Consider the following 27,326-nt stretch of genomic DNA (forward strand, 5'->3'; position numbering starts at 1 on the left):
CACCGCGACTGTTCCGCAACTTTCGCACAACCAGCAGAACGATATTATTGTTCAAAATAATTCCAACTTTGGATATTCGGCAAATAAGCGTGGTAATATCTCTCTACGAAAGCTTATTAATTTTGTGGAATGTTTCACGGATTGAATCATCCGCTTTGGAAACGCGGAGGTCGAGACATACATCTATGTAATCTTCCGATTTCCAAATTAATTTAGACTTTACAGAGAAATATTGCATTTAAAGCAAATATTAATAATGAATCTTCGGAAATTATACAAACGTCGGTAAAAACCGAGAGAATAATAACATTGTTTGCTCTTATCTGTTTTTGCCACCGACAGAAATTAAACGCATTTACGTAGGAACAGAGATCGCATGTGAAATATTGCTGCGACCGAAAGGATTAATTACCTGAAGCTGAATCCGCGTGTGTTGCACGCGCACACTATTATTATAATAAAGTTAATGAAGCTTCTCGCGTGCAAATCGCTTCGCATTAGGAGCGTTCTTAATAAAGCGCCCGTTACTATCGTAGAGAATCTTGGTGAGTCCACTTTGTAGCGGCGTTATACAAACTTTTTCCTCCCCCTCTTCTATCCCCGACAAGACTGGCCGCTTTTGCTACAAACGTTTTACGTCCTCGCGTAAATCGTATGATGTATGTAAATTCCATCTGCCGATTTCCACGGACTTTTCCCTCCAACTTCTCCCTTCTTCTTTTTTTTCCCTCACTATCCTCTCTTTCTCTCTCTCTCTCTCTCTCTCTCTCTCTCTCTCTCTCTGTCGTTTTTATGTACTCGCTCATGCACGTGAATTCCCCGTGCCCCGCCACCCTTGTTTCGCCGGTTTTCCCTCTTCCTTCCATCCGACCTCGCCGAATGGCCGACAGCAACAGAAATGAAATTGTTTGCAAACTAATCTGTCCTCGTGCCAGCTGAGAACGAAGTGCACGTACATACATGTAGATATCACATATACGTGCATATGTATGCGCGCGTGTATAAACGTGTCGTGTGGACTCTCTCTCGCGTGTGTACACGGCCATGGCAGCAATATGCGGCCTGGTGGGACTGCCAACGGCAGAATCAGGATACCGAGATCATAGCCGCGGCAGTAGCGAACCGACCGTCCGTAGTAGATGGAGGCGCACAATTAAAATTTACTGTCCCATAACCACGTCTATCTATTTTATTTGTCGCCGAGCCAGTCGCGGGAATCTAGAAGCTCGAAACTGAAACGTATTTTCCACGATTTCGCGTATCGATTACGCAACGAGACAAGGAAGTCGGTGCCAGTTTAGTCGACACGTGAAATAAAATGCGAGAGCTATGCGCTATCCAATTCCGAATAATGAGACAAGTTTGATAGTTTTACGCAGCGCGCTTTTTCCACAGATGCGAATAAACGAGTCTCGATAGAAATTTATGCGCTCTGAATTGCAAAAGCGATCGAGTACGGGGTGTGTGTTTCGTATTATCGAGCACTCGCGCTATACGTAATTCGAATACTTTGTAAAATTTCAATTAATTCCTTTATAGATCGTAAAAAAGCACGCGCGTACTATTGTTTTTGCGCGATCGGAGCTCTTTCCCATCCTTCGCGAGCGAGCGCTTTACACGAAAGGTGGGTTACAAACGGTGTTCGTCAACAATAAATAACGATCAATAGTTGGCGCAACGCGTCGCGCAAAGTACGGAAATAGTCGAATACTTGTCGCTGACAGGGGGTTTCATTAAAGTCCGTGACGCGTTTCAGGCATAATTGCACGCCACAAAGCGAAACGCTGCCCCTTTGTGGCGGCCGCCGCAATGATACATTTTGCAACGGTATCTATCAACCGATTTCCACTTGCTGGAACGAATCTTTGCCCGCTTTAATTAAGCGAACCGTTTGCTGGAAATGGCGAATGTGCGCATTCCTGTCTAATGTCGCGTGCACAATCACCGCGTGTCTCTCGGCTGCAGATCGTGACTCGCTTCGTATCGTCGACGTGCAATCCCCGGCTTTAAAAGCCTATCTCTCTTTTTAATTTACTTGAAAATTATTAAATCCTTCTCCACGTCCCCGTACATTGTCGATAGCTTTCACCCGGTCCTCGATTACTTATCGCCCTATGTTTTACATCGTGTCGATGTAGATAAAATCCTTGTTTCGAATAAACGCGCAGCCCGATATCGCGAGTAGTATCGTGCATCAAGAATCGCGCGGCGTGGCCGACCCTTTAAAAGCGCTATCGATCGACGATGACTGGCGGCCGATTATTCTGTATTCGTGGCGTGTGGGCGATGCGGCTCCGCTGATTAACTACCCGGAGTGGTTTCGTTCGCATCGTCGCATTTTATTTCGATTGCCGTGTTGTTGTTGTTGTTGTTCCTGCGCAACATCGCACACGCGGTGGCGACGACGGCGTGTCGTCGATGCACGCGGTTGCACAGCATCGGGGAACGATCTCACACGTAGCACGATGCATTATTCAGACGACGGATCCGCCTCGTGGCATCCTTGAATTACCGTTTACAAACGCGATTTGTTCCTCGTGGCGACTTCCACGCGACCGGCTTAACTGCTGGTTAAACGAACGCTTTGGCCGAGGCGGAATCCGCGTCGTTTTGCCCGACTCGCGATAGCGCCGACAAAGTTCACGGAGTTTTAGGCGCGGGCAAGAACCGGATTTATCACGCGAAACGCGCGCTTGAAACGAACGAATTAACTATCCCTCCCCGCTCTCGGTGATTTAGCAGCGTGAGCTTCATGTACGCGCGTATCTGCGAGATTTAATGCCGTATGTCCGGCTCTCGTGCGAGCGACGACCTGAAAACTTAACGAAACATCGATATTTTTGCCGATTTATTTGTTAATACTTGTTTCGATCGATTCCATCTCGGCAGAAATTCGATCGAAGAGAAGTTTCTTTCGGAATTTTTCAATATTCAAATTTACACATTCGCGCAACATTTTGAAACACATTTTTGTAACTCGTACATATATTATTTTTTAGTATTGTAATATAAATTTGTCAGAAATCACAGGTTCAATTTTGCTTCGCAAGACTCCGAATGTAAGAGCTGCGATTCCTTCGAGACAGGACTAATGCAAGATGTGGCATGCAGCCAGAATGATGAGAAACAAAAATTTCTTTTCCCGGATTTAAATAAAGACCGACGATTCTTAAAAGTCTTTTATTTCAGTTCTCAGACGACGAGCTGAAAATATTCGCGTTTCTATCGTGAATTACATTTGCGACTGTCGAGAACGTTAATTGCCGTTGTTCTTAAAATAACGCTCGATTACACAAAGATCCTCTGCGGTAATTTTCTAAATGCGAATTATCAAATGAAAAAGGAAAGGAGAAAGTGAGAAATGTGTGTGATATACAGAAATAGGATGAAAACAAGTATAGTAATTGCATAATACTTATCACATTTAATTCTTGTTTTCACGGATTATGATTTCAATTATGATATTCAGAGAGCCATTTATATTCCAAACTATCGCCGAAATATTTCGTATAATCAACATTCTGAAGAAAAGTTTTCGAAATTATTTAAAAATTTATTTGAAAATTATTTAAGAAGTTATTTACTTTCCGCAAGATAAGATTTTCTTGTCAGACTCATTTTGAGGTACATACCTTTATTCTCTTGCAACTTGAACTTTATCACATTTCGCAATTTCTATATACATTACTGGCATGCACGTGAATTTTCATCGAGAGCAGTCGACGTACTAAGCAGTATACTGAGCTTTCTACGACGCCGAGCAACGGCTCCAATATGGTGCTTTCAATTTTCTCTATTTAGTTCTAATGAAGAGCAGCCCTACCTCCGACTATGGTAAGGCGCGGCGAGGAGGAAACCCTTGACGCGGGCAAACGGTTACTCGCGCGTTTCCGCTCTTCCGGTAATATTTCAGCAGAAAAGGCAATTTTCAACGGTCTTCCCGGTGCGGTACGTAAATACAGATTTATCGACTCGCTTAACGAATCATTAACTAGGCACTCAATTACGTGTACATAGCTCAAGCATGTGAATGAAAGGAATGTACAATGAAGTATTTCTAATTCACATAATAGTGCTTCAAATTCTAATAAATTTTATTTTCTCTCTAAAAAAGGAAATCTCCAGTGATAGAAAATTAAAAGAAAAATAACAGAAATGATAAAGAACTTACATATAAAAAAGGCTAGTAATTTTTATTCAAAGATGAATAAGATGTAATGTAAATTTAAAAAATGTGCGTGAAAAAATGAGAAAATAGTTTTTTGGTAATAAAATTAATTAGAAATAAATTTAGAGACGCGTTGGGCAACAAAGATCATTGAGAATGCCGTACCTAGTGTCTGATATGGCACTTTCAATTTTCTCCATTTGGCTCATAATGAAGAACCGCCTCGCGAACTACAGGAGAAGGGTAACACAAAGAAAACCCTTGACACGGGTAACCAGTTTCTCTACCCCTTGTCCTAAGACTGTCGTCATCCCCCAACGAGAACGCAGTTTCCACCGCACTACTTCGCGCGACAGAACTTATCTAATATACCTGCTACTCCCCCGCGCGTCACCAACAAACCCTGCCAACCTCCCCCGGCAGACGGCTCGTGCACCCTTTACGCCACGTACTCGAACCCTCGGGAAGTTCGTTCTTCCGGGAGAGAGACGGAGACGCGGATAGAGGCGCCGCTACGAATATAAAGTAACGCAGCTCCTAGTGAATATTATATGCGAGCCGAGGGCAAAGACAAAGTCGTTGCACGAAACTCTTTTTCACAGTATTGAAGGAACGCAGCAATTCATTCAAAGTCAAACGAAACAGGAAAATAGATGAATCAAATAAATGTCGCTATTGTAGTCAATGCGATAAGTGTGGTCTTTGGCGCAAAGTTGGAAGATAAATTAAAATATTTTCTTTTTCAATGCAATATTTACAGTACCATGATATTTATTTCATCTCAAGAATTAAAACATGAGAACTGACCATAAAGCTTCTTAATATCGCGATTAAACTTTTAGAATTATAAACGCATTAAAACTTATTTGTCTATTAGAATAGCGAAAGTTTATTAGAAAGTTTATTTTAATAGAATTTTAATGTTTGATTTGATTATCAAGATATTTAATTTTAAACTTTCAAAAGTTGGGACTTAAATGACCTCAAATTAAAATAGTCACTAAAACGAAACTAATCGATTTCAAAGTTGTCAAAAGGGCAAGTTAATTTTCTCTTTTTATGAACATTCTAAGTTAGAATCCGGTGCATAAAGCAAAAGGAATTCGGCTAATATAAATTAACTTAAATATTATTGTACGTTTTATAAAAAGTATGGGATTTAATAAAATATTTTCATGTATTTTGCATTATTATGGAATAGTTACGAAATTGCATAAAACAGTAACAGTTACATATAATATACAGTCTCAGCATCACTTTCAAAATCTCATGGCAAAATCTGATAGCTCTGCCCGAAATGCAGCCATTATGAATCAAGGCAATTTGGCAAAAGAAATCTACGCGCGCGTTCCGATCGAAAGTAGGCAGAAGCCGGAAGTGGCTCGTTGCGGCAGGAAGTCAGGGGATGTGGAGATAAAAGAGATTTTTCACTGTGGAGAAGAAGCTACCTTGAGGATCTGTCGGACGTGACAGTAAGTTTATTGGGGTGGATACAGATTGAAGAGATCCGACATCCCGATGCGACGCGGAAGAAAATTATCTACTTCGTCTCTGCGAACCGGCAGGATCGCACGAACGAGCTAAACTATCCTATACCATTCTCCTCGCCGAAGATGTTCCTTTAGATGTGTCTCGGATTATTCGGCGCACCTGTTTCCTTTAAGCTCTTAATCCTTTATTCCTTACGCATTTCTTTTCTAAACAACTCTTTCGAGTGAAACTCTGTGGATAAACATTCAGAAATAAAACTTTTCTCCTTTTAATTCACCTGAGATACACATATTTTATATAGAATTTTATTATATCAAACGTACGTAGACATAAGGCAGAAATCTATCTACACATGTGAAATATTCATATGCAGAATTTTTCACATATTATATTGATCATTATCCCTTTGACAAAAAATCAAAATGTCCAAGCTACATCAAATTTCCTTCGTCGAATAATACGAAAATGATTTAATTTTCTCTGTTCATGCATTGTTTTTCCAAATCTAATATATCCATGTTATGTATAATATATTGAATATAATATATTAAATAAAAGATTATGTAAGGGGAAAGAAAAAAAATAAGGAATGATGAAAAATTTCTTAAGAGATCGTTTATAAGCCTTATTAAACCTCAAATTATGTCATGTATCATTGAAACTTGCCAAATCATCAAACAACTTCTAATACGTGCGCGTGAAAGAAAAAAAAAATGTACGCAAAATTGAACTTTTATAACCTGAATATCATCCTCTGTATTCAACAGTTGAAATTTCCTTTCAGTATTGTCGAAATTAACTGAAATAGAAAACATACTAAATACTAGAACGGAGAAGATTTAATAACAACGTTTCGACTTTATTCGTTTTGTTAACGTTATTCAAACTTTCGCTTTTTCAATATTTATTGCCAAATCCTTCTCTCGATGATTCGCAATAAACTATCGACACTCCTCGCGTGATATAGAACAGTCAAACAAGTGCTCTGTTTGCCACTAATTAGAAGTAACAGTAACGACTAATGGTTCGCGCTCTGATAATTTGAATCAATTAATCATAACTTTAATCAATAATTTGTAATATTCAGTTGCGTCGTTATTTGAACGGAATAACGATGTCACTGCATAGATACGTGGCTTAAATTCAATCCGAACCGATACCGATTCTGTCCGAGTCGCTAATGTGCTATTGATTCAGCATATCAATAACGCAATTCGTAAAACGTAATAATAATTAGCTTTGCGACTCTCCTTATTATCGGATAGCACTGTCTTGTGATAAATAATTATTTAATACTGAATATTGAATTAACCTTATAACAATTAACGTCTATTATAAAATTAAACATTATCAAAATTATATTGTATACATCTGTCAGAATTTCGAGATTTCTGTTTCCTATAAAATCTTATATCTCGCGATCGGCGAAACGGAAAGCAAACGTACGGAAATCAGGCAGACGTTTGTCATTAGTGGTGCGGAAACCGGATTTAAAGCAGTCGGAACTCGGTCTGATGGCTTAAAAGAAGGCAACCGGCTGCCGGAGAAAAGGAGCGAAAGGGGGCGTAAAGAAGATTGGGGCCGAAGCAAGTTTTCGAGGGAGAGGAGAGGCAAAAGGGTAGCGAAGAGTGAGATTTAATAAAAGATTACTATGTGCCCGAGCGATGTACCTGGTGTTCGATTTTGAAGGCTTTAGATCGAGAATAAGGTCGCGCGAAAGTAATTTCACTTTTCGTCTCGAAACTTTTCAATTAATTGATTTATATTTCATCCGAAAGATATACAGGAGACATTTAATACTTGATTATAACCGCGATCTCGCAATTAACATCTCGCAGAGCGCGTCAATATATTTATTCGACATAGATTTCGAAAGTATTCTCGCGTCCAGTGCTAAAGAATACTCCTTACGATCTCCTTTCCGGTTTATTAAAGGCCTTAACTCCCTTCGCGGATGTAATCTGAACTTCATTATTTAAAATTCAACCGGTGCAGCGATTGCATTCTCGCGCGGGACGACCGCATGAAAGATTCAGACCGGGGTCGTGCCGAGAGAAATTGACCGACATAAATTATTTCAGTATTCTCTTGGCGCGGCGAGCGCGGAAACTCGGTCGAATGATGCTTACAATTTTAAACGCGCAGCACGCGCGGTCTCTGCATAATATAAGTAATTCTTGCGGCAAAGAGCATCATCCGTCGTAACGAAGGAGCCGTTTAATGTGACTTTGCCGAGAGAAGATCCAAGAATCTCTCGCGAGAAGCACGGATATTTTTTACGAAAAAAATTGAAAGGACAAACCATAATTAATGCTCGATTAAGAAATATTGTTAGATAATTTTTATGCTTTCTTTGCAAACATTTTTTGCAAAAATTAGTAATCTTCCAAACATAGGTTAACTTGAACATAGATTTTCCTTTTTATTTTTATAAAATTAATGCTGTATCTTGCACGCATATAATTGGAAATATCTTAATTAGTGAAATTTTAACGTCGACATATTTTTGCTTGACATTCAGACATATGTTCTGTTTATCTCCGGAATCTTGGAAACCGCCAGCCAGAAATATCATTTATGCTACATGTATAAAGCTCGAAAGAACAACGAAGAGAAATATAACTATTCTCCGTTTCCTTTCAAAATCTCTCTCTCTCTCTCTCTCTCTCTCTCTCTCTCTTTCTGTCTTGCACCTATCATCCAGTTCACAAAACTTTCCTCGTAAAATCACTACGAAGATTTCATTAAGCGAACGCTTACTCGTCATCTGTTCCGAGATAATGGACCTTCCTAGTGTCTGGATGAGAAAAAAGAAAAAGTATAGAAATAGAGAGAGCTCTATAAAAATAGAACGAATGGGCAAGCGAGAAAGAGCACATGAAGCATAAAGAGGATAACAAAAATCCCGAAAGCTGTCGACAAAATGAGTTTATCCCAACGTTAGGATAGCGACAAAGATCATAGAAGACCATGTAAGAAACGCAAGCTTCTATATCGATGTTGGCAACCTTTTCCTTCCTTTTCACGGAATAAAAATTTATCTCAATATATATATATATATATATATATATATATATATATATACATATATATATATACACACATATATGTCAATATATGTATATATGACGATATATTTAACAAGAATATATAAAAACTAGTTATTGCATTTTTGACAAACCGTTTGCTTGTATGAATATTATATTGTGTAATTCGCGCAAATTTTTCCATAATACTTCGAGCATAAAAAAAAAAATTTCTTATCTCTATTTATTTCAATTACTCAAATAGTTTAATTCGATACCCGAATATTTACAATCCTGATTTCAATGTAAATCTCGACGGCCATGCTTAATCGTCACGAACGATATTGCGTTCCGCGTGTTCAACCATGACCAAATCTCGCGTCACGCTCCAAGTTTTTTGTTCGGTCTGGCAGACGAAACATTTGTCACAAAGCAATGCGAAACACTCAATATATTCAAGGTAATGGCCACCTCAATTTTCGGCAGCGTTCTGTAAAGATTTGACCGTCTGCGGTGATTAGCTGACACATTAGGAATGTATCGACCAACAAGATTAATCACGGCGAAGCTTGCAGCGAGGTGCGATACTAATTAAATAAACCCAGTCCAAATTTTATTCGGGTTACGATTCATTTGACTTTGTTACTTCCACATCAGTGTGCATCCCGTTGGAGCTTTCTTTTTATCAAATATTTATGTCGGGGTCGATCGTGATTTTCACTACTATGATGCCAATTTATCACCGTTGAGAGAGATAACAAATTGCTTGAAGAATTACACGCGCAAAATCATTCTTGCCAACGCTACATGATTGTCACGACCGTCAAGACTGTAATAGATTGTATTAATTACAGTAATATTATTTCACGGATATCGTTAAAGATTTAACATTAAATGGCGGCAGAGCAAACGATACGGCACGATATCGTTTTAAATTGATAATCCTAACGTGTTGAATCAATTACATTCATTTTACAGATTACATCTATTTTATTTTATTTGTAATATATTACGCTATATAAAGTTTTTATTGTTTCTCCTTTCTTCTTACTGATCCGATCTAAATCTTAACTCAGCTTCGTGCAAATGATCGACAAGTTCACATGTACATGGCACAAACTGATTGAAACTGATTAAAGTGCCATTTCCGTATGCCAATGACATTACAAGTCGGAAATCCAGAGACTTACGTCGGTCTTCGTGCGACACGCGAGCCGTGGCACGTGATACATTTTAACGAGCCTATACAGAGCACCGCGTGATTCCAGTGCAATGTACGAGTGCTCCTATTATTCATTCGTACCACATGCCGAATATTCACTATGCCGAAGCGAATGTCGTATTGTGTAATGACAATGCAACCGTCGTGGCAATATAGCAGGAGACATGGCTTGTCATTTAAATATAATATATTCTATTTCGTCAAATATTATATATCGAATTCTAATTGAATATTAAAATGTCAACAATCTTAATTATATAGATATAAAACCGTCAATCTAAATTTATCATATTCATAAGAAAAGTTTATAAATAGTATAAGAAAATTCGTTTCTCTTTCTCTGTCTTGAAACAGTCTCTGTAGGACTGCCTAATCCAATTATTCACCTCCTATATATGTAATATCAAAGATAGGACCTGTGAATACGCACGCATACACGCATCCATATATGACAATTCGCATTTACGTGTACATATACACTTGGCGGTGCATATATTTGAGCGGAGATAACGCACGTGAATATATACATTGAAATACATACCAACGTGCTGCCTGAATTCTAATGGTGACATCGAGTTTGTGCAGACTGCACGCCGATGTGTACACGTCCCGCTGCCGTATAGGTGCACGGTCGTGTGCTCGTGGAGAACATCAAGAAGCGTGTCTGCTTGCAGACTAATCGAGTCTAATGAGCCCGCACTCTGCGAGCGGAGATTAAACCCACCGGTTACAGGGCGGTTAAATGACAGCGTAGTAAATCGCGCGGTAACTTTAGCGAAAAAAAAAGAAGCTAAGAAAAGATGAGACGATGTGAGACGTATATATCATCTAATAATTTCCCATCCACAACGTCGAGTGACGGAAGGTGCACGCAGATCGTTGTACGTCAGCTCCCTGTACATTAGATTGGGATTTTGTACACCGGAGTTAATAGTCCCAAAAAGCCACGGGGAAAATTTGCGCTAAAAAATCTGATCCGCACGCGCGCGCTCGCGGATTGAAACTCAATTAACCCAATTTGCATGGGCCGACATTCATTATCGGTCCCGGTGCGCACGATGCAATGCCGGTTCACACACGGAGCGTTTCGGACAAAACGTGAACCGCGATTAGCGTCACGCATTAAAAACGCACGAACAACAGGCAAAATCTGATTAATCGCTGGGATGGATATTGCGAGTACATTAACGTGGCGATAATAATAATCTCGCTGGATCGCAAATCGACCAGATGGTCGATCAATTTCGCGAGGATTATAAATCGACGTGCTTTAAATAAACTTAAATCAGCGTAACTGTGCGGTAGCGTTTGACGAGAGGAGATATACTTTGGAGCATATTATGCCGCCGCAAACGCGAGGGTTAAATGCAGCGGGCGTACTTAAATAATGCATAGCAACGTTTTACAACAAGCATCCGTCATCAGATATGCAAATCGTTCGCGCAACAAGCGATAAATTTGCATCGTTTTTGCATACATTAACCGCACAATTACTAGCACGGTAGTATCTTTCTAGCGGATACGGCCGCTAGTATCCGCGCATAATCCTAATAACTTGCGAAACGCTTTGAAATAGGAGATACCGCTCGAGTGTTTAAAGTGGACCGCCGTTCGTAGGAATTGGTGTAACGCCAAGGGAACGTATTTCATCTTACACGTCGCCAACTAAGTGCTCCTCGTCGCGAGCACGCTCTTGTCGAAAGCTGGATGAAGCACACACGTGCCCTTTTCAAAGGTTGCGCTTTTATGCAACTTGATGGCGCAGTCTTGGCTCAAGGCAGCTCCAAGAAGATTGAAAATACGAAATCTAGACCGTGGAGGGTTTAACCTAGTTCGTGTGTCTCGCAGTTTTTCATCACTTACAGCTACTCGGTTGCTACCGAAAACCGCCACTAGCTCCTCAAATCTACATTTTTCAACAACATTATTGATGTCACAAGAGCGCGAGAGCTTTTCGCAAATTTTTCCTATCACTCCGCACAAATTCGATACAAATTTAGATTTGTATTATGTCAAACAATCAGATTCGCATATCAGTTCGCGGAGTGGTTTAATAAGCTTGCGACAGTAACGATGCACTAATAAAATAAGCAATCAAAGTTGGGTCAACCATTAGTACACAACTACCCTCGAAATTCCGTATAATTCGATAGAGAAAATGCGGGGAATTCATAGGGTAATAAAACACAATTATCCGAATCGTTGTGTCGGAAATACAAATTGCGGAGATATGCAAGGCTCGGTGTGGAAATGGGTAGGAGGAAAGGATTAGCCTAGTTCATAATATCGTTAGAAAGTTCTCGCCATTGAGATACGAATACAAAGCAGCGTGTCTCGCGTAAGCCTTACATTCGCACACATGTATGTGCGTGTACCAATGCCACCACATTGCACAGTATTGGGTCAGTTCAGTGGGCGTACTCGAGAATTGAGCGAACATACGGGACCGTTCTCCTCGCAAAGTGGATTACGCCGATTACAGGACAAATTTAATTAAGAACTGCCACATAAATAACCTTCACCTTCCGCATTGTCAAGTGTGCGAGTTACGCGAGTAATCCTACGCTACTCGAATTCTTCGCGTCCCTTCGCACCGAAAAAAAGAAGCAGCGATCATATGGATAGGAAAAAATACACAAAATCGCTAATTATAATTTACTTTTTGTATATTATATCGGTGTACGCATACTCGTTTATCCGAGTGTTTGCATGCGGAAAACAAAAAATAAGTAAAATGAAAAATAAATTACAAATATGATAATTAAAATAAATAAAAAAAAATCGAGATTTTCAAATTGAAAAATATTAATAATATCGATCAAAAGCCTCTCTACACAAAAAATATTATGTAAAATATTTACTTAATTCGCACATATTTTACACGTTTCTTTGCATAAATGGTATGATAAATTTACAAAAATTGAAAATATTAAATTTTTATACGATTGAATAAAAACTAATCTTATTGTTAGCTATACTGAGCTCTCAGACTTTGCAGCTCGCGCTCAATGCTTGAATAGAGAAAAAGATCTGTGATTAATTATTAAAAATTCTCGCAACAGAGATATGTACTCGGATATTCCCAAAAACATTGACGTTATTTTTGCGGAAAGAAAAATTCCATGCATTTCTTGAGTGAATACGATAAACGTTGCAGTGAAAAACGTTCGTAAAAAAACAACGCGTGAGATAAATTATAAAAAGACTAATTCAAGACATATTTCATCGATCTTTACATCTGAATGTGTCGTAAAATTATTTAGCACGTTTGAAGTTAGAGGCGAAGAATCAAAGCAAAATGTTCCGTCACCAATTCCAAAAAACTACGTTCAAAAATGTGCTATTGAAATTCGATCGAGCTCCATGTATCGCGACGCGCAGAATTGTCCGCGATAATGGACCGACGATCGCTCTCTCTCACAAGGACGGTATGTTAGAGGTATCGAAAGGGAGGAGAAAAAAACGCTGAGGGGGTGGGGCGGGGAAGGGAAGGGTGCTCGCTCGTATGTGCCATTTTGATTGAATTTTTTTTCGATGTACGACGAAATTCATTCGACCAACGCTGGGCGTCGGGGCGAGTTGCGCGCTCGCGCTTTGTATCCGCGTCGACTTTTTCAAACCCGCTCCGCGCATCGCGCCGCTATTGCGGCGGTGCGTGAATCGCATAACGGTCTCGATACAACGAGCGATAGCTTGGTGCAGCGACAGTCGGGCGGCAGTATCTGCGGAATGCAATTCACCGAAGACAATGCACCGCGTTAAAATGGCTCGTATAGATAACCTCGATGCCCTCGTGGAGCATACCGTACATACATAATACACATACACGGGCGAGGAGAATCGATATCCGCACTAGGCTACTCTTCTTTTACAGGCCGACGGCGGGAAGGAATAGAGGGAATGCAACGACTGGCAATAAGGGCGGCGAAGACAGGAACCCTGCCCGGGAGGCTAAGTCGGAAAGTGGATGCAAGACGTCAAGATCCTTTCACCTTTTGCGACCCTATATTAGCCCGATACCGGAGCGGTCTTTCTTTTTCTTCGCGTGCATAACGTATATTTCGTCCTTTGAGTCCAGAACGGAAGCAAAGTGCTCCGAGGATTGTAAATGGAAAGAATATGTCATCCTTTTCGCGCGCAGTTTGCATCTCTCTTACGTCTGACCGTCATACAAATACTGTACTTCTCTCATTATGCGACAAAAGAGTTACTGCATGTGTTCAAAAGAATTTGTAAACGGGATCTCTTGGCACAATCTATGATTATAACAAACTGAATATTACTATTACAGCTTTAATTGACAATTAGCAAGCGAGAAACAATAAGAAACCCGCAAGTTAACGCGACATCACTCTACCTCCTTTTAATTCCTTGTAATAAGATTATTCACGCAATGTAACATTACTTATTAAGTCGGGTATTAGCTTAACCCGGAACGTTGTTTCCCTTATCATCCGTTTAGCCGAACAGTGAGTATATCTCTCTTAAACACGCACATACATATTCGCGATATAAACGGGAAATGTTACGTAAGATAAGGTAGAACGCTTCGCGAAAAAAGACGACGGAATTTAAATGCGCGTTTGTGTGTGTACATACATATACACGAAGGACATACAACCATTTATCCTTCTCTTTCTCCCTAGCTCCCTTTCTCTCATTCTATCTCTCTGCCGATGCATCGTATGCATATATGCAAAAATATATATTCGCCTACAGAGGCTGCGCGTAGATAGTTTGTACGCGGACGAGAATTTAGAATGGAATAAGTGACGACGACGGCGGTATCGCGGTGGAAGAAAAGGAGAAAGAGAGCTTAAACGCTCAAGTACGCGCAGAGATACATGTACATATGTAAAGATTATATGGGCGACACGTGTATATGTGTACAGTTACGCGATACCATATTTCTCCAGGTGTACTAAGGTATACTAAGTACACGCAACGACCAGATCTGCGTGTGCGTGCTGTGTTAGGCCGCGTGCGTGATCGTGCTTGCGCGTGCACAGACGCTTTACATAATATCTTTGCTATTGTAAAATGCAAAGTACCGGCGCGCGAGGGAGTCCCGCTGAGCCAGCTTTTCCTTGCGTCGCGCTCGCACACTCCACTGCGCAATCCCGGGTATGTGTACGTGTATATGTGCGCGTGGGTGTGTGAGAGCGAAAGGAGAGAAGCTACGGGTGCGGCGAAAGCTCGTGGCGAGGTTGGGGAGAGACGCCTCGAAAGCAAGTTTTTGTCTTCTCATGTAAATCGCGACGTAGCTGGGGCGATTGAAGGCTTAAGCACATATTTTTATATTCCCTTCCTGAAACGACCTTCCTGCGCGCCGCATTCTTTCTATTCTTTTAAGTATTTGCGCTCCAAAAAGAGCCATCGTGATATAACATCGCGCGAGAGAGCTCGGTGGATGCACGATAAAATTATTAGCGAGGTAAGTATTATTATAATAAAGCTTGTAAAGTCGGATCAAAGGGAAATTTCAAACCGACGTCCAAAAGCATCGTATCATTGTTACATTATTTGAATGGAAAATTATACTCCTTCCAAAAATTTGGAATATATATCGTAATTGAAAGCAGAGTCTAACACACACAATAATAAAATTTCATTCTTAAAATGACTTGTGTACAGCTTTATCATTAAAAGCTATGACATGATTTCTATATCTCTAGACGAGTACAATTGTTAGGGGAAGTGCGAATTTATGATACTCGTTACTCTTCGAGATATATCGCAATCAGAGTATCTACTTGAAACGTTCGTTGGATTGCAGAGAATCCTCTTGTGATACCCGCTTGAAATTCTCAACGAGTAACCTGCAATCTCCTCAATCATTAGATACCTTCGATCGACAGCGTTCGATTGCACAACTGAAAAGAACCTACCACCGAGCAACGATAGCGACAAGTTCATCTATCAAATTTTCGCTTGGTGAAACACGGTAGCAATTCCATTAAAGAACCCCGTCATTAACAAAAACACCGTATGGAATATAACAATCCGTGTTCCTCCAACGATTATTGACGTAAAAATAGAAAACAAAAATCTAGCTGTTTCCCGTTGTATCGAAACGCGAAATAAAAGCATCATAATCGGCTCTATAAAAGAGATATCCCGGCAGTCCTCTAAAAGCGCTCGATTTTTACAGTACCACGATGCGCAATGCCGGGAATGCATTTCGATATGGAGATATGATCTTCGTGCACGACAGACGTGTGAAAGATTAATGGCGGAGCGGCGTACGCAGTTTTTGGTCGAGCCGACCCCTCTCGTTGATGGGATAAAAAAAATTCAACAATTCGCGGCAACGCGAGGTGTCACTTCTAAAATATAATATGCATCGAGATAATTTAATCGATTATATTATTTAATAGGATTTTCGACAATCGCATGAACGTACGTGATTTTATGCATTCGTTGTTTTGCGTTTTCACGACGCGAAAAAAAGCGGTTCGCAAAAAAGCAATCTCGCTCTTTTGTTCACGTGCAATTAATCAATATTGGTGGTAATCTATCCGACGGTCGATACAAGATTGCGCATCGAAAAAAATCGCGCATCCTCTCGCGAGAATTTTGCACGCTCTGAATAACCGCAATGGTTATTTTTCTCTTCGAAGAAACTTTGAAACTTATTTATTTTTATATTAAAATTCATTATTTAATATAACGGCAAGAACATTAAATTTGAAGAAAAATTGAAGATCAATTGAAAAAATGTATATCATATAAATGAACTACCAATGTACTTCGTAATTCCTCAAGTATAACATTAGAAATAACAACAATACAATACAAAGTGCTTCTTAATAAGTGCGAAAAATTTTCTTTTCGGGGAGATTTTCTTTGTCGAAAATTAAGGGGGGTTTTTCACATAAACATTAAAAAGTTCTAATAAAAAATTGAATAGGGGTTGCTAGTTTCATCTCCTTGTAACAATACGGGAGGCTGAAAAAAATATTAATAAATAACCTTTTTACTAGTAGAAAATATCCACCTAATTTCATTTCTTTAACTTGTTCCAAATTTGAGAAAAAAATAAAAGCCTAACTTTTACCCCCATTTTTGGAGGAGTGTAACTCCACAGGAAGGGATGTAGAAGTATATATTTATATGAAAAACCCTTCTTAATTTTCGACAAAGAATCATCTTCCAAAATTTTTCGCACTTATTAAGAAATACCCTGTATATAACTTTCGACAATACATAACTTTCGAAATGTTGCATATTAATCATCGTCTCGCATCTATCTCGCGGCGGAAATACGATTTCTCAGCGAGAACACTCGAACAATACGTCAGCGGACGTATGCGAGAAGAAGTGCCGGTGATACCGTGATTACTCTCGAGCAACTCGAACTACCGCCTCGTAACCGCATTCCGACACTTCGTCGCCATTGCCACTGCAATTAAGGTAAGCGTTACACTGGAGCGAGGTGTCACTTTGTGTATCCAAGCGCGCGTCTCTCGTACTGTGTTCTCGCGCCATTTCACGCGGCTTTACGCGGTTCTCCCACGCATGGGAGAAAGATTAAAATGGAAACAAGCACGCATTATACACATGCATTCTGTTTTATAAGCAGATCCTATGCGCTATATATGAAAGAAATACGCGGGATGTGTAACGCATTTATCGTATACATAGAGATGGAGGAAAATAAAATCGTCGCCGCGAATGTATAATTTATGCATTAAATACGATAAATTTGTATTACAATTCTCTCTCCCGTAAACGCGACTAAATCCTATTTCATATCCTATATAGCTCCATAGCATTTGAAGATTAGTTGAATTTTCGTTTTCACATCTCCGAGTGGTGGATTTATCAATGCCGCGGATTTACGTAAATACGAACAATCAATAGCTCGAGAAAAATGAATAAGTTTTGCTTGTCAAATGAAATAATTTGTATATAATATCAACATTTTTTATAACTAAAGAAAAAATTAATAACGTGTGTTATACTTGTGATATGAATATTTTTAAAATATTTTTGACATTCTAATGTAGATATGAAAACTAATCAAATAAAATGTACATGTATAGGAAATGTAATGTACAATGATATATATAAACGTGAATTATATATATAAACATGTTGCATATAATCAAAATGTTTACATTCTTCAAGAAAAAAATCAGAATCTATGGGGAAATCCGCCATTGAATATCTGCGAGGGAATATTCCTCCGAGTAGCTCGTATCTCACATTTCGGCCAACGAGCACGTTTTCGGTTAGCGATATTCCGTGGCTCCGTGTATCCACGCCAGTCTAAGTAAGCCTTCCGGGTCCCAAAGGAAACGTTTACGACCAAGTTAGCTGCTAATCCTAGCCATAGTTATAGTCATTAAGCCACGCTTAAACCGACGTTATTGCTTGCATTAGTTTCCGACCGGGCTTTCGCGTAACGCTCAATTTCGGGTTGGCGATATCGTATTTTATTTCACCATTCGTTGCACGAAAAGAGGATAGGGAAAAGAGATACAAAAGAGCCAGCAATTCTTCTCATTCTTAGGACACGTTCGAAACAAGGCCCGAATCGGTTCAGTTAATTGAAATTAATCGCGCAAATAATAGCATCGCGCTGATATACGAAAGCTACAGAACAATCTTCTCAAATTTCGTTACTTTGCGCTTTATTCGTTTCTCTTGGACGCTACCTAAGAAATGCGTATGTATCGGAATGGAATCTAGTTAAAGGCTGCAATCCTTCCGTGCGATAATCAAAGGAAGACGCGTCCTTTGTGCGTTTGTCGACACAAAAGCAATCAATAATCACGAGCTAAATTGCATTTTGCGAAGCGTCACCGTTTCTCTGTCGCGATACGAAACTACTCGCAGTTTCGTTTACTAACATTGGCTGATTTGCTTGATATTTCAATAACCAATCGCAAGCGATGGTCGTGAAAAGTCAGATTGGTGATCAAAGTTCTTCAAGTTAGTTTCGAGCAATAACGTAACTCGTTTGATTCCCCTCTCTCTCTCTCTCTCTCTCATTTCTCCGCTTTCTCATACACGAGAGAGCGTAATTCATTTTGAATTTACAGATTATGATGTTGACTGGGTAACGCGGATTTATAGCATTTGATAAATGCCTATATGGTTAGAGCGTAGGAAGCGGAGTAATCAGTTCGATTTCAACAATGCATTTCGGTGCATCGCATGAAACATGCACAGAAAATCAGAGTCTGTGTAAATTTCATGTATGTGGTACAACGCGAGATTTTCGACTGGGATTCACTCGGTATCTTCTTGCGGCGGTACCGATCGAGGGATCGATATTTCGAGAGGTGCGGATGGTGCATTTAGAAGCGCACTGCATCATTCGTTATTCCCCGATCAAATATCCGCGCCGCAACTTCGTGAGCTGATATGTACATAATCCGATCCACTCATCGGTGGCGATAGCCGAACCGCCGACAGAAAAAAATCCACTTATAGCTCGACCATCGGTCCGCCGTTTCAAAATTAACTCTAATCTAGGATCAGACCGCTTATAAAGTGCGGCAGAGATTTATGAAAAAAAATGAGATCGACCGAGACGGTGATGGTGGGCGGATGTACTCTAATTGCACCCGACGACGGACAGGCTTTCTCACCGGATAATTGTATATTATTCCACGTCGCGGATTTTGTTCGGCGCGGTTGGAATTTGTTATGCCGCTAAACGTAGGCTAAAGAATGTATTAAGGAGGATCCTAGGGATTATGTTTATATGGTTTCCAGGGTCCTCCCCATAAGTGCAGTGCGAAAAACCGGGGGAGATTTTAATGGGTAAAAAATCCACACTACTGAAGAACCTACGAACTTTTTCAATCTCTTTAGAAGATTTTTCCCTTCTTCGAAAAAAAAGATTAAAGATTATACATGGAGCAAGTAGTATTCTCAGGAGTTTGGACGGCCAGTCCGTGATATAACCGGGTTATATCATGGTATATGCGGGGAAGGATCCTAGAAATTATGCTTACACGGGGTTTCTAAGATTCTTCTCTTATCATACTGGATTTAAAAAAATACTACAAAATGTGCACTCGGTGACAGTGAGGTAATTTTACAATAAAAAAAAGTTTATATATATATATATGAGATCAATTAATATTTAAGAAAAAGTAAAGCCGTGAGTCTTTACGGCAATTTTCACTGTTTATTGATTATTAGACGTTACAGTTTAAAAAAATTCTCTTTTTTTTAATTCAAATATAAAATCTTAATCTTAATTTATCTTAATTTTCTTTGACACTTATTTATTTTGAAAATTCTCTTATTCTTCTTATAAATGTTTACCTATTTATGAATATTAATAAATACTGAGAAAATACTTGAAATACTTTTTTATATTTTCTACAATTTAAAAATTCATTTGCTATTTCCATATTTACAGAGCTATCAAATAAAGCTGTTGCGTAAAACTGCAGCAAGCAAAAGGAATATCCTTGTTCAACAATTTAACTACTTTTACAGAGGAAGAGAGAGAGAGATCGCATATTCGCTTCGATATATATAAAATTCGTTGCATGATATTGTCACTGAAATAATACGCACAAACGCGCAGCACAAACTGGCAGTTTTCGTTCCGGCGTTTGCGGCTTTTGTTACTTTGTTACAAACCAGTACCAATTCATATTTTCACCGATATATTCGCCATTTATCTGATAAACACGTGTAGGTAAATCGAATTTTACAAACGTGCTTTTGAGGTCAGAAATAACGGATATGGAAGCAAGGAACCATAGGGTAAGCAGGGTATTATCCATGAACGTAATGTCGATCGGATGATATAAATCTCGATTACGAGCCGCGGAATATCGAGATATTGAGAAAGAAAAAGAGAATGCCGTGTATCTGACAAAATAGTGCGGCAACGTAGTGAAACCATATATTCAACAAAATAGTGCAGCAATGTAGTGTGCATAAATTATGACATAAACCGTGAATACCTAATATCATTCTCGTTTTACCTGACCCCGACAAGTATACCATTATCGTAATCGAGATGGCGCGATAAAACGCAAATTGGCCCCGATCATAATCTTTTCACTATATCAGATTGATTGCAAGATATTCTTGTATAATTTTTCACACAAGTTGTGTTTGCGACTTATATATTTCAAAAACATTCGCGTCGAAAAAAATTAATTTTTTTGTATATATATATATATAACTGCAATATATATAACTAAAATATCATGGATAAACTACGAGACTCAAAGTGACAACAGCGCAACTAATCTGCGTGGTCATGTAACAGCATTTCCGATTGTTGTTGAGAGTTAGTTGAATAATGTTAAGGTAATGTTTAGGACGAGCAAAAGCTCGTCCGTTCAAAGCAGTCTCGTGCTAATATCAAACTATCGTTAACCGTTATCCGGTAAAGCCATCAATTTCTCGTATATAGTTATCATGGCCAATCTTCGTGAGTCGAAACTTGACAAGAAAAAGGATAACGAAAAAACAACGGTTCTATAAATCTTTAAAGTCAAATTCGGGAAAAGCAAAAATTTATTTGTCAAAATTGTTAGAAAGTATCATATTCATAACAAAAATCATGATTTTATTACACAGGAATAAAGGAAAAGGTATTCTCTTAGAACATTACGAGTACCTAGACACGATAAATGAATAACGTCTGCCTCATTATATCCATTATTTCTTGCTGGTGCCTCCCCTTTGAAGAAAACCTTATGTTTCATATATCCTTTCCCTTTTTATGATGGCGGAGCATTATGCGACAGTGTAATATGAAACTAGCTATCACATCTCCTTACTTGTATATACTTCATATATAGCTGTCTATGTTGCGCTGAAACCTCTATCTGACAAATTTTCATGCAAATTACATATTCATCTAACAGTTGCAAAATATATTATTAAAAAACATAAATTATTTTTGCAACAATTCTATTTTGTAAAAATAATTTCGAGATTTATTCAATATAATAATAACAAAATTCTTGTTAATAATTGTCCAAAAATTGGAAAAATCAGTGAATTCTCTGTTAATTATATTAACTTTACAAATTTAATATTTAAAATAAAAAATTATCTGTGAATTATCTGCTAATTATATTAAATTTACAAATTTAATATTTAAAATAAAAAGTGATAATTAATATCGGAATTATTCATTAAAAGCTATACTTTTATATAATATATGTGTATGATTAATTTTGTCTAATAATATTCGATACAACGAACAGTCGGATATGAAAGCGCAAATAAAATGACACAGAATTTACTGCAAATGCACGAACAGTTTTGCACATATCGCGAATCTCGTGCACGATTTCCAGTTTCGCCGGAACGTCACTATGTAAAACCAAAGCGAGCTCGGTAGACCGGCAGACATTCGACCGCCTCTGCTTTCTCCCTATCGGGGATGGGGATAGGTTTCGCGAAAGGATACGATACAGAAAAGGCGGGAGGGTTAACGGAGATGAAGGAGTCGAAAGAAGGAAGGAAAGGCGGTAAAGGAAGGAAGAGAAGGAGCAAAAGGGGCATGGAAAGCGGAGGAACCAGAGGCATCATCTGATCCTCGGTTCCCTAGACGCATCCCTCGCCACCCCTTTTCTCTTACCTCCTCTGCACACTCTTCCTTGCACTACTCCACTAGACGACTCAAGGCACTCTTCGCACTCTCTCCCTCTTTTCCTCTCCACCTCTCTCATACCTTCGACCTTGTTTCTCGCACTCCGTCGCTCTCTACTTCGTGTTTCGACTTTATATATATCGCTAAATGGGGTTATTTTGCTTCTACGTGTGATAAGCGTGCGCGTAATAGCAAAACTATTGTTAACCTTTTGCCCAAACTAATATATACTAACTAATATTTTGTTATTTGATGTATAATATTTTATTTGGAAAAAATGCATAGTTTATTAAGAGCTGTAATTATTTGAAAAAAAATGCGGCGAGATCTATAAACATTTTTAAAATTATCCTCGAAAACCTTTCCGACCATATGCGACTCAGCGATTCAACACATTTCATTAAGAACGTTAATGATGATTACTATCGTCGTTGCAGACTAGCCAACGGCTGCAATTGCGCAAGATGTCACAGAAAAAGAGAGATAGATAGAGAGAAGGAGAGATAGAGAGAGAGAGAGAGAGAGAGAGAGAGAGGGAAGAGGGATCGAGTAAATTTAGGTGTAATTAAATACGCGCGTCAGCCTTGATATTATTAAAGTTACAATGCAGAAGTGTATTTAATTAACTTCCGATATTGGCGTCGATGCGATCGCATACGCATCTACTGAACGCGCGGATCAATTTACGTCGAATTTATTGTACGCCATGTTGTTGCCTGCCGTATTCATAATTCAACGATACATCGGGTTAATATTAAATATCGAATTAGTACGTTCAATCAATCGCGAGCGCAAAACGCTTTGTCGGAAATTTATAGAAATTATTATACTATTTTTGAGTTTTAATAAAGGCCGCAACGAACGGAATTTTATTCGTTCTCATTCGCTAACATGGTCAATTTATTTGATATTTATTTACACATCATCGCACTAAATATCATACATAAGTGCTGTGTATAACCGTCATATCTCGCCAGCCAATTTATTGAACAATGAATCCACTTATTTAACAATGATGTATCCTGTTAAAACTCATATGTACTTTCGCACGGATTCTGCGATGGTATAATTAGAAATTCTTAACATAACAAAATAATAATAATTTAATTGAAATAAAGCTAATTTTACATGTAGTAAACTTTAATTTCTCGCCATTATTACTACTTTGCATTCAGAGTAAATTTTAAAGTAATTAACTTGATATATAGTTATATTATTTATAATTTATTATAACTTTTATTATTTCTTCATATTATTTCTAGTTTATGTTTGAATTTGAAAATGTACATAATAATTATTGAAATATAACTATATAAACGTAGTATAATTTTTTTACGTATTTTATAAAAAATTTATATAAAAACGAGAAAGAAGAATAATATTTTCTATATGTAATTTAAACAATTTTTTAATAAAAATTTTCGAAATTAAAAGTTTAAACAAAAAATTGCTGTAGAGTGTTGATTTAAATATAAAAAAAAATAATAAAAAATAATAAATTGTAGTTAAATTTAATATTTTGTTATACCAATTAAGAGATAACTATTATTACATGCATTTTAGTATCCTTTTGAACAAATAAAACATCCAAACAACGCACGCATTGATTTCCCGATCTTTTTACGCACGATATAGAGAACAAAATTGGAGCCCATTTGTCGCGCCCTGTTATTACGAAATCACGTGCCACTAGACCATAATACAAGCAACTACAGTTACTGCTTCCACGAATTTGTAAACACGTACACTTTTAATCGATGTCTGGCCAATAAAAACACGAAAAAGAATGAATGAAAAAAGTTCTCTCAATCGGCACTGTTCACGCACAGTCTGTCTTTACATATTTAAACAACCACGATTTGTTAAACCTTATCCATTGCACTCGAAAAAGAAATCATGCCTTCAAATTCGCATGATTATATATTTCCTTATTATTACATGTGTATCCTCCTCTTTGACACAATAATTAAAAAGAAGTAAAAGAAAACTTGATATTTCTCATATATGTTGTGATTGATAAAAATTTTGAATATATTTTTCGCGAAATAATTCTATTATTTTTGTAATCATACAGCGCATTTGGAATTTTTAAGGCTGCTCGCGTTTCATATATCATCCAGAAGATTTCCCAATGACTAGAGATGAAGTTACTATTCCGCATTCGCGTTGGAAATTCAGCTAATTCGATGTGCGAATTCACACTGCGGAATCGGCTGTAACGCACGGAATAGTAATATTGGGACGGTCTTAACCCCCGTACAAGTAAGATCTAATGAAGCAATTCAACTGCAACCGCAGCCCACTTCAAAGTTTTGAGAAACACCGTATTGTACTGCCAGTATATTACAAACTGCAAACGGCGGTCATACCGATGCCGCAGTCCGATTATATTTCGCGACCTATTATACTCCTAGCGATCGAACATGTGGGCAATATGGAGTGCCAACATCGCCAAAAACATGAACCTCTTGTATTCGAATATAGCAATCCATATAATGACATAACACGATTATCTTTGAAAATTTCCTGGATATTGCTAATCGTAACATTAATGTATTACGCCTTTTGTAAGAAAAATTCAACGTTTCCTGGTAATATTAATATAAGATTAAAATAAAAAAAATATTACTAGCCTGGTAAAAATTTAAAAAATATATTGTATTTTTTTGTAGAAAAACTATTAAAAATTAAAATGTAATTTATAAAGCATCACTGAAAATATGAATGCTTTAAATTCGAATGTGCAAAAGAGCAAAACCAGATTTTTACAAAAAAGTTTTTCAATATTGTTATACATATGCGAAAAATAGCAAATATTAATATACGATATTTTTTATTTCAAAAATTCAATTTTCCTCCAGCTTTATTGAGAATAAGATTAAAACATGCAAGAATTAGTTTAGAGGAAAAATATATCTATAACAAAAATAACAAATTTTATATAAACACCGAAAAAAAAAAATATATATATACGAAATTTTTATTTTCAAAAATTATTATTCATATAATAACCACGGATGCTAAACTTTTACGTGAGAAATGTTTCGTCATATTTTTATTTATACAAGAAAATAGCATAACACAATGTGCTATTTAAAAACATTTAACGTTCTCTCAATTTTCATAGATTATATTAAAGAAAAATATATTATTCTAGAAAATATAAATTTAATTTTATTGTCAAAAACATGAATCTCTCGTTTTCATATGTAATAATTGATATGACATGATACAATTATCACGTTTTTGTATAAAATTGTTTGATATTGTCATTCATTCATATATATATATATATATATATATATATATATTAAATACATACATATATATATGTATATATATGTATGTATTTAAAGTGTCATAAAAATATGAAAATTATACTTCAAACACATACAAAAAATATTATAATAAATAACTGATAAATAACTATTAATAAATTAATAACTACTAATAAATAACTATTAACTTATATAAATAGTCTTTTTATCGATCGATTTAAACTTTCAATATTTACTTGGATGTTATATAGTATGAAGTTTGTTCTTCGACTTTCTAAGTTTAGTGCTAAACTTTTTTTCATTAGATTTTCCGTTGCAAATCTACTTTTACATTTATTCAAGAATGTAACTATTGTTTTCGCTACAAAAAAGACGGATAAAGATCAATAAAAAGTTTATATTTTCACTGCATATTTAACATTGAGTTTGATTATCGGGAATTCTAACTTTTACTTTTGAATAATATTAAGAATTAAATGATAAATCTGCTTAATCAGCTGTGTGTTTATACCATGACAAATATCGAAATACATTTTAACGTTTCGAAGAAACATTGCTGACATGCACATTCTGCTAAGGAGATTCGACTATTGCCGATACAAAATTGTCATCGTTGTCAGCAGTGTGTAAATTCGAAATTTGTCAGTGGTGGTGCTCTTTCCGCGTTGCGACCGCAACGTATTGAGTAACAATTACCGGCCGCAAAAGCGGCACGGTCCGCGTTACCGTGATAGCGCGACAGAATGACTACTACTCACCCCATCCGCTCCGTTACATGCTCCAGCTCCACTCGCCTCGCCGATTAGTCACGAATTCTGCTCGCTCGGGGGATGAAGGGCCGAAGGGCCGTTGTGCGCCGGATCGGATCGGTCGTGGTGTGTGCGCCTATCGTCCGCGCGTTGGAAGGTCCTATCACAAAAATCCGTTTTCACTCACCACACCTGGGACGCGCGAAACCACGAACAATGCGACTTTATATAGACAAATGGGCGCAATTTTCGAGCGCACGCGGCGCGCTGTCGCTCTCGTGCTGTCGTCGACTTGCTATGCGAAAAGGGGAGAGGAGCGACTTGAATTTTTTTTACTCGGCCGCGTAAGAAACGCTTGGCTCGCCGGTGACGCCGGGAACCGCGCGAGAGCCGGAAAAGCGACGACGACGTACGAATCGCGGCTCGCCGATGCCGACTGCCGACGACGTTCCTCGACGGCGACGGCGGCCACGGCTGTTCAGCGCGACCAACCCTTCGACGCGCGCATGCGTGTCACCCTTAGATGCGCCGCCACCCTCCGTCGTCCATCCCTCTTGCCGCGCTTCTTCGCCCCCTCGCCCGCCAATCACGACTGCTTTTACAATGCCTCGAAAAAGGTAGTGTCCGCAACAAAGGGCAGAGTGCCTTTTCCGGCGGTGTTTTTTCCCAGAAAAGGATGCGCTCTTGCCGGTACGTGTCAAAGACGGGAAATTTAAATGATAATGAAAGAGTGACACGACGAAGCGCGTGTCTGCGCGTCGCAAATCGCTGCTGCTTTTCCGACTATCGAGTCTCGCGTTTCTTCT

General features: G+C 38.2%; 1 protein-coding gene across 2 annotated transcripts in view; it reads right to left on the reverse strand.

Moving 5' to 3' along the window:
* Positions 1-27,326, reverse strand: part of LOC145972727 (uncharacterized) — a 238,513-nt gene that overhangs the window by 183,602 nt on the left and 27,585 nt on the right. For both annotated transcript variants that reach the window (XM_083101588.1, XM_083101587.1), the window contains exon 4: positions 26,530-26,680. The gene's annotated coding sequence lies outside the window, so the exon portion shown is untranslated. The remainder of the gene's footprint in view (positions 1-26,529; positions 26,681-27,326) is intronic.

The sequence above is a fragment of the Camponotus vicinus genome, unplaced genomic scaffold, assembly GCF_025532165.1.
Source record: "Camponotus vicinus isolate PSW18456_S1 unplaced genomic scaffold, iyCamVici1.0 SCAF_6, whole genome shotgun sequence".
NCBI classification, from domain to species: Eukaryota; Metazoa; Arthropoda; class Insecta; order Hymenoptera; family Formicidae; genus Camponotus; species Camponotus vicinus.